Source organism: Coregonus lavaretus, assembly GCF_964263955.1.
Source record: "Coregonus lavaretus genome assembly, chromosome: 4".
NCBI lineage: Eukaryota > Metazoa > Chordata > Actinopteri > Salmoniformes > Salmonidae > Coregonus > Coregonus lavaretus.
In genome coordinates, this window is record NC_139991.1 from 35,553,174 (window position 1) to 35,561,880 (window position 8,707).

Sequence of the window (8,707 nt, forward strand, 5' to 3'; positions counted from 1 at the left end):
GTTGAATGAATAGACTAGCATGAATCTATTTTGTAGAGGTCTTTCCACCACCTGGTAACTCTACCGCCGGGTAACAGTAACACTACACTCTTCCACATGGTCAGATGGCTGGCTATTCACAAGGAAAGTATCCTCCATCATACATATAGTAATGGCCTGCAGAAAGACTGGATTAACGCACTGTATGAGAAACAACAACCTAGGTAAACAAACCAAGTAAACCAACAGTTGTTTACTGTCCTTTAACCTTATACACTCGTGGTAATCGGCCTATATGGATAGGGCTAAATTGAAATGTTTCTTACAGAAGAAATATGAAAAGCATATGCATAACCATGGTGGTAATTGAAAGGGAACAGTTTGGAGATTTTGGGGTGAGGACACCTGACACAAGACTGAATCCAAACATTACACTGTTGATTTTATGTGCATTTTACATTTACTGTACTTTTCACCGCATTTGTTGATAACGAAATCTGAAAATACTCTGAATACATTCAGTAACATGATAAGAATATTCCTGGAAAATGTGGGGTAGGTGCAACATAAGACAAAGTGTGCACAGTTCACTTTTATGACTCAAAGAAGTCTTCAACTATAAGGTGCTTTTTGCGCTATCTTAGCTATGCCATTGAGGAACTAGCACAAGCACACTTGTAGTTGTTTTGTTTGGAACACAACCCTGTATTTCCACCATCACACAATTACTGTTCTTCTTTACACAATCCAGAAACGATCCATTATAAACCGCAATCTGGGTCAAGTGGGCATAATTTGAAATCTTGTTCTATTGCCAACATGACCAGCTAAGTTATAAAATACGATATTACAATGTTAGGCTTTCACAATGCAATTCAGGGAAACAGATCAGAATTTTGATGCGCACAGAAAGGAGTCGTGGCAAATTTTCTTCACAATAGACAAACATAGGCTCATTCTGTTCAGAACAACTCTGGGTATGATGCCATGTCATCTTGTAGCTGTACATCAAACATAGTTATAATAAATATTGACACTGTATATGACATGCTATGGAAATGTGAAGTGCACTTTTGGACTCAAGGGTGTTTGGCTTGCTTGTATGACATCAATGTGGTATTTATTATAATCCTCAACATCTTTCAAAATACATAGAGTCCTCTTAATTTACAGCATTTCCCCCACTCAGACAACAACATCTTTGCAAAAGTTGCCCAATTAGCAGGAGGGATAAGAGCAACTTCTTGTCACGCAAGGTGCTCAAGTTCAGAACAGCTGTCAGTCAAAACCCCATACAGCGCTGTGAATTGCAGAGCCAGAGCTCTGACGTCATGTATAGCATGTTACTGTACACCCACTGCATTCCAATTTTGGCATTTATCAGTGCCCAAATCTGCCATTTTAAACCGTATACGGGTACGTGTGTAAAGGGTTAACCCATTTAGGCCAGGATTCAATCAGATCAGCGTTAACCTGCAATAACCGACAAACCCATAGCATATCATTGCTTTTGTTTAGGAGATGTCAGAGGTGTAACTACGTTGGCGCTGTCAAATCGGTGAGCAGATGCTCTTGCCCACATGAAGAAATACTACAGTTTACTATTGTAAACTGTAGTATACTTTAGAACATACTACACACTGTACTATCCCTCGATAATGTGTAGAACTTAATATAGAATGTTCTAGTATACTGTAGAATACTACAGTAAATACTACAGTATTATCTGCAACAACCAACAAAACACTGTAGTAAATACTACAGTAATGTCCACAAAAACACTACTCTTTTAAAAAACTATAGTAAATACTACAGTATTTAATTTGCATATACCCTGCCCATTCCCCTCCCCCATATCGCAATCTGTGCCACCCATAAGTGAGAAACCTACATGCCAAGTATAGACCATATTGTGTTCCCTACAGGTTATAGAACTAAGCAGAAGCTCTGAACTATTGCTTTAGACCCCAGTCCTACCTATCTATAGGTTATGGAAAATTAGCTATTTTTGTATTTCTCCAATAAAACACTATAGTAAATACTACAGTAATGAATGCAAAAATGCTACAGTATACTAACATCAGCAAAACCACTACATTAATTACTATAGTTTATATTAAATTAAATACTTTATTACAGTATTTATACTATAGTTAACTGTAAATACTATAGTTTTTTGCGGACTTTACAGTAAAGTATGCAAAAACACTACAGTGAATACTATAATATTTAAACAATAGTTTACTATTGTATTTTTTCATGTGGGTGTGGTCAATGAAACCACACCCGTCCTTATATCCCACTCGCGTTAGAAGTTCAGAACGATAAGGTGTAGGATACATATAGTTACACATACATGAGACACAACACAACAACATATAACATAACAATGAATGGAAGTTAAAACAGCGCACCGCCAGTACGACACCAGTACGATGCCAGAACACAGCCCATGCCAGCAACCCAGTCCTAGACACTAATAAAAGACCCATCATATCAGGCCCATTGCCCTTTCTGAATCGTGGCATTGAACTGGCTACGCGATTATTGAAGCTCAATGGGTGTAACTTTTGTTGACAATTTCGATACCTTTTGGAAACAAAACATGTTTTATAAGGGGGATGAGATCCACCCGAATTATTTGGGTTCCTGGATCCTTTCACAGCATTATAAGGCTCAGCTGAGACAATGACTTATCAATGACCCAAGCCCAGCTCAGTTAATCCCTAATATTGTGTCGCTGGTTTGTCATAATGCTTCAGCAAATGTACATTATACCAGGGGCGTTGGTAGACACAATGTAAGTAACCTAATTTATGTCCCTCTAACTGCCCTGAATGCCTCTGCTGATCCTACAGCTATTGTATGTAGTGTTAGGTTCTAAACGAACCAAGTAAAACTAACAGACGATTAGTAAAGCTCAACCAAGTTTATTCACCCACTGGGTCCCACAGCTGCATAAGACAAAAACATGTTTCCACCAGCACAAGTACAGTGGGGAAAAAAAGTATTTAGTCAGCCACCAATTGTGCAAGTTCTTCCACGTCAACTATGACAGACAAAATGAGATTTTTTTTTCCAGAAAATCACATCGTAGGATTTTTTATGAATTTATTTGCAAATTATGGCGGAAAATAAGTATTTGGTCAATAACAAAAGTTTCTCAATACTTTGTTATATACCCTTTGTTGGCAATGCCACAGGTCAAACGTTTTCTGTAAGTCTTCACAAGGTTTTCACACACTGTTGCTGGTATTTTGGCCCATTCCTCCATGCAGATCTCCTCTAGAGCAGTGATGTTTTGGGGCTGTCGCTGGGCAACACGGACTTTCAACTCCCTTCAAAGATTTTCTATGGGGTTGAGATCTGGAGACTGGCTTGGCCACTCCAGGACCTTGAAATTCTTCTGACGAAGCCACTCCTTCGTTGCCCGGGCGGTGTGTTTGGGATCATTGTCATGCTGAAAGACCCAGCCACGTTTCATCTTCAATGCCCTTGCTGATGGAAGGAGGTTTTCACTCAAAATCTCACGATACATGGCCCCATTCATTCTTTCCTTTACACGGATCAGTCGTCCTGGTCCCTTTGCAGAAAAACAGCCCCAAAGCATGATGTTTCCACCCCCATGCTTCACAGTAGGTATGGTGTTCTTTGGATGCAACTCAGCATTCTTTGTCCTCCAAACACGACGAGATGATTTTTTACCAAAAAAGTTATATTTTGGTTTCATCTGACCATATGACATTCTCCCAATCCTCTTCTGGATCATCCAAATGCACTCTAGCAAACTTCAGACGGGCCTGGACATGTACTGGCTTAAGCAGGGGGACACGTCTGGCACTGCAGGATTTGAGTCCCTGGCGGCGTAGTGTGTTACTGATGGTAGGCTTTGTTACTTTGGTCCCAGCTCTCTGCAGGTCATTCACTAGGTCCCCCCGTGTGGTTCTGGGATTTTTGCTCACCGTTCTTGTGATCATTTTGACCCCACGGGGTGAGATCTTGCGTGGAGCCCCAGATCGAGGGAGATTATCAGTGGTCTTGTATGTCTTCCATTTCCTAATAATTGCTCCCACAGTTGATTTCTTCAAACCAAGCTGCTTACCTATTGCAGATTCAGTCTTCCCAGCCTGGTGCAGGTCTACAATTTTGTTTCTGGTGTCCTTTGACAGCTCTTTGGTCTTGGCCATAGTGGAGTTTGGAGTGTGACTGTTTGAGGTTGTGGACAGGTGTCTTTTATACTGAAAACAAGTTCAAACAGGTGCCATTAATACAGGTAATGAGTGGAGGACAGAGGAGCCTCTTAAAGAATAAGTTACAGGTCTGTGGGAGCCAGAAATCTTGCTTGTTTGTAGGTGACCAAATACTTATTTTCCACCATAATTTGCAAATAAATTCATAAAAAATCCTACAATGTGATTTTCTGGAAAAAAAAATCTCAATTTGTCTGTCATAGTTTACCTGTACCTATGATGAAAATTACAGGCCTCTCTCATCTTTTTAAGTGGGAGAACTTGCACAATTGGTGGCTGACTAAATACTTTTTCCCCCACTGTATGTATACCCCAATTTGGGTGAAGTATCCTCCCTTCCCTCTAAACATTACATGATTATTGCTAGAAAGGAAGTTAAGTGATGCGGGCAATAAACTGTTCCTTCTCCCTTAATGTGACCTGACCTGACCTCATTCCTCACTCCTCACTGATCCACAGCTATCCACCCTTATCAGTGACTACAACCATGTGATTGCCTCCATCATATTCAGTGCCTTGCAAAACTATTCACCCCCCTTGGCGTTTTTTCCTATTTTGTTGCATTACAACATGTAATTAAAATGGATTTTTATTTGGATTTCATGTAATGGACATACACAAAATAGTCGAAATTGGTGAAGTGAAATGAAAAAAAATAACTTGTTTCAAAAAATTCTAAAAAATAAATAACCGAATAGTTGTGCGTGCATACGTATTACACCCTTTGCTACGAAGCCCCTAAATAAGATCTGGTGCAACCAATTACCTTCAGAAGTCACATAATTAGCTAAATAAAGTCCACCTGTGTGCAATCTAAGTGTCACATGATCTGTCACATGATCTCAGTATATACAGTGGGGAGAACAAGTATTTGATACACTGCCGATTTTGCAGGTTTTCCTACTTACAAAGCATGTAGAGGTCTGTAATTTTTTATCATAGGTACACTTCAACTGTGAGAGACGGAATCTAAAACAAAAATCCAGAAAATCACATTGTATGATTTTTAAGTAATTAATTTGCATTTTATTTCATGACATAAGTATTTGATACATCAGAAAAGCAGAACTTAATATTTGGTACAGAAACCTTTGTTTGCAATTACAGAGATCATACGTTTCCTGTAGGTCTTGACCAGGTTTGCACACACTGCAGCAGGGATTTTGGCCCACTCCTCCATACAGACCTTCTCCAGATCCTTCAGGTTCCGTGGCTGTCGCTGGGCAATATGGACTTTCAGCTCCCTCCAAAGATTTTCTATTGGGTTCAGGTCTGGAGACTGGCTAGGCCACTCCAGGACCTTGAAGATGCTTCTTACGGAGCCACTCCTTAGTTGCCCTGGCTGTGTGTTTTGGGTCGTTGTCATGCTGGAAGACCCAGCCATGACCATTCTTCAATGCTCTTACTGAGGGAAGGAGGTATTTGGCCAAGATCTCGCGATACATGGCCCCATCCATCCTCCCCTCAATACGGTGCAGTCATCTTGTCCCCTTTGCAGAAAAGCATCCCCAAAGAATGATGTTTCCACCTCCATGCTTCACGGTTGGGATGGTGTTCTTGGAGTTGTACTCATCCTTCTTCTTCCTCCAAACACGGCGAGTGGAGTTTAGACCAAAAAGCTCTATTTTTGTCTCATCAGACCACATTACCTTCTCCCATTCCTCCTCTGGATCATCCAGATGGTCATTGGCAAACGTCAGACGGGCCTGGACATGCGCTGGCTTGAGCAGGGGGACCTTGCGTGCGCTGCAGGATTTTAATCCATGACGACGTAGTGTGTTACTAATGGTTTTCTTTGAGACTGTGGTCCCAGCTCTCTTCAGGTCATTGACCAGGTCCTGCTGTGTAGTTCTGGGCTGATCCCTCACCTTCCTCATGATCATTGATGCCCCACGAGGTGAGATCTTGCATAGAGCCCCAGACCGAGGTTGATTGACCGTCATCTTGAACTTCTTCCATTTTCTAATAATTGCGCCAACAGTTGTTGCCTTCTCACCAAGCTGCTTGCCTATTGTCCTGTAGCCCATTCCAGCCTTGTGCAGGTCTACAATTTTATCCCTGATGTCCTTACACAGCTCTCTGGTCTTGGCCATTGTGGAGCGGTTGGAGTCTGTTTAATTGAGTGTGTGGACAGGTGTCTTTTATACAGGTAACAAGTTCAAACAGGTGCAGTTAATACAGGTAATGAGTGGAGAACAGGAGGGCTTCTTAAAGAAAAACTAACAGGTCTGTGAGAGCCTGAATTCTTACTGGTTGGTAGGTGATCAAATACTTATGTCATGAAATAAAATGCAAATTAATTACTTGTAAATCATACAATGTGATTTTCTGGATTTTTGTTTTAGATTCCGTCTCTCTCAGTTGAAGTGTACATATGATAAAAATTACAGACCTCTACATACTTTGTAAGTAGGACAACCTGCAAAATCGGCAGTGTATCAAATATTTGTTCTCCCCACTGTATATATAATTACAGTATTTAGAACACCCTCAGTCCTCTACACAAGATTGTGCTGCTGATGCCAAGTCCCATAGCTGTCTCTTTTTGATGTAAAGCAGAGGGTAACAGAAAAAGTAGTGCAGGTGATGGGAGATTTCTTGTGAAGACACCTGGGTGACTTCTTACTAAATGTTATGTAGCACCCTCATTCTTACACCTTATGGAACAGCGGGGACTGTGAAGCAACACAAACATAGGCACAGACACATGCATACAAACACACACACAATAACATACGCACTATACACACACGTACACATGGATATTGTACTGTAGATATGTGGTAGTGGTGGAGTAGGGGCCTGAGGACACACAGTGTGTTGTCAAATCTGTGAATATATTGTAAGGTTTTTAAAATTGTATAAACTGCCTTAATTTTGCTGGACCCCAGGAAGTGTAGTTGCTGCCTTGGCATTATGGGGATCTATAATGAATACAAATACAACGACACCTCCCTGCTGTGCTCTGTTGGCCCTGAGGCACATTCATGTCAGCAGTTGTGTATTTTGGCAGGTGAACACCAATGGTGGCAGGAGTAGAGGAGTGAAGATGAAGGGGGCTGTACTTTCCAGTCATGTCCAGCTGAGGTCCTGGCTGCCTTTTCGGTCAAAATGTAGGTGGAAGTGGCTCCTCATCATATTCCAGCACAGTGTGACGCTTCTGGGCTGGCCTCTTCACACCTCTAGATGGCCGGGCGGGGGTAGGTGTGGATCCAGAGACAGCAGCAGGGGTCGGACTGAATAAAATAAAAAAATCTGTAAGAATAGTTTTACGGATGAGCCTTGCATCAATACATCAAATAAACAACACATATCTATAAACATATACAGTGGGGAAAAAAAGTATTTAGTCAGCCACCAATTGTGCAAGTTCTCCCACTTAAAAAGATGAGAGAGGCCTGTAATTTTCATCATAGGTACACGTCAACTATGACAGACAAAATGAGGAAAAAAAATCCAGAAAATCACATTGTAGGATTTTTAATGAATTTATTTGCAAGTTATGGTGGAAAATAAGTATTTGGTCAATAACAAAAGTTTCTCAATACTTTGTTATATACCCTTTGTTGGCAATGACACAGGTCAAACGTTTTCTGTAAGTCTTCACAAGGTTTTCACACACTGTTGCTGGTATTTTGGCCCATTCCTCCATGCAGATCTCCTCTAGAGCAGTGATGTTTTGGGGCTGTCGCTGGGCAACACAGACTTTCAACTCCCTCCAAAGATTTTCTATGGGGTTGAGATCTGGAGACTGGCTAGGCCACTCCAGGACCTTGAAATGCTTCTTACGAAGCCACTCCTTCGTTGCCCGGGCAGTGTGTTTGGGATCATTGTCATGCTGAAAGACCCAGCCACGTTTCATCTTCAATGCCCTTGCTGATGGAAGGAGGTTTTCACTCAAAATCTCACGATACATGGCCCCATTCATTCTTTCCTTTACACGGATCAGTCGTCCTGGTCCCTTTGCAGAAAAACAGCCCCAAAGCATGATGTTTCCACCCCCATGCTTCACAGTAGGTATGGTGTTCTTTGGATGCAACTCAGCATTCTTTGTCCTCCAAACACGACGAGTTGAGTTTTTACCAAAAAGTTCTATTTTGGTTTCATCTGACCATATGACATTCTCCCAATCCTCTTCTGGATCATCCAAAGGCACTCTAGCAAACTTCAGACGGGCCTGGACATGTACTGGCTTAAGCAGGGGGACTGCAGGATTTGAGTCCCTGGCGGCGTAGTGTGTTACTGATGGTAGGCTTTGTTACTTTGGTCCCAGCTCTCTGCAGGTCATTCACTAGGTCCCCCCATGTGGTTCTGGGATTTTTGCTCACCGTTCTTGTGATCATTTTGACCCCACGGGGTGAGCTCTTGCGTGGAGCCCCAGATCGAGGGAGATTATCAGTTGTCTTGTATGTCTTCCATTTCCTAATAATTGCTCCCACAGTTGATTTCTTCAAACCAAGCTGCTTACCTATTGCAGA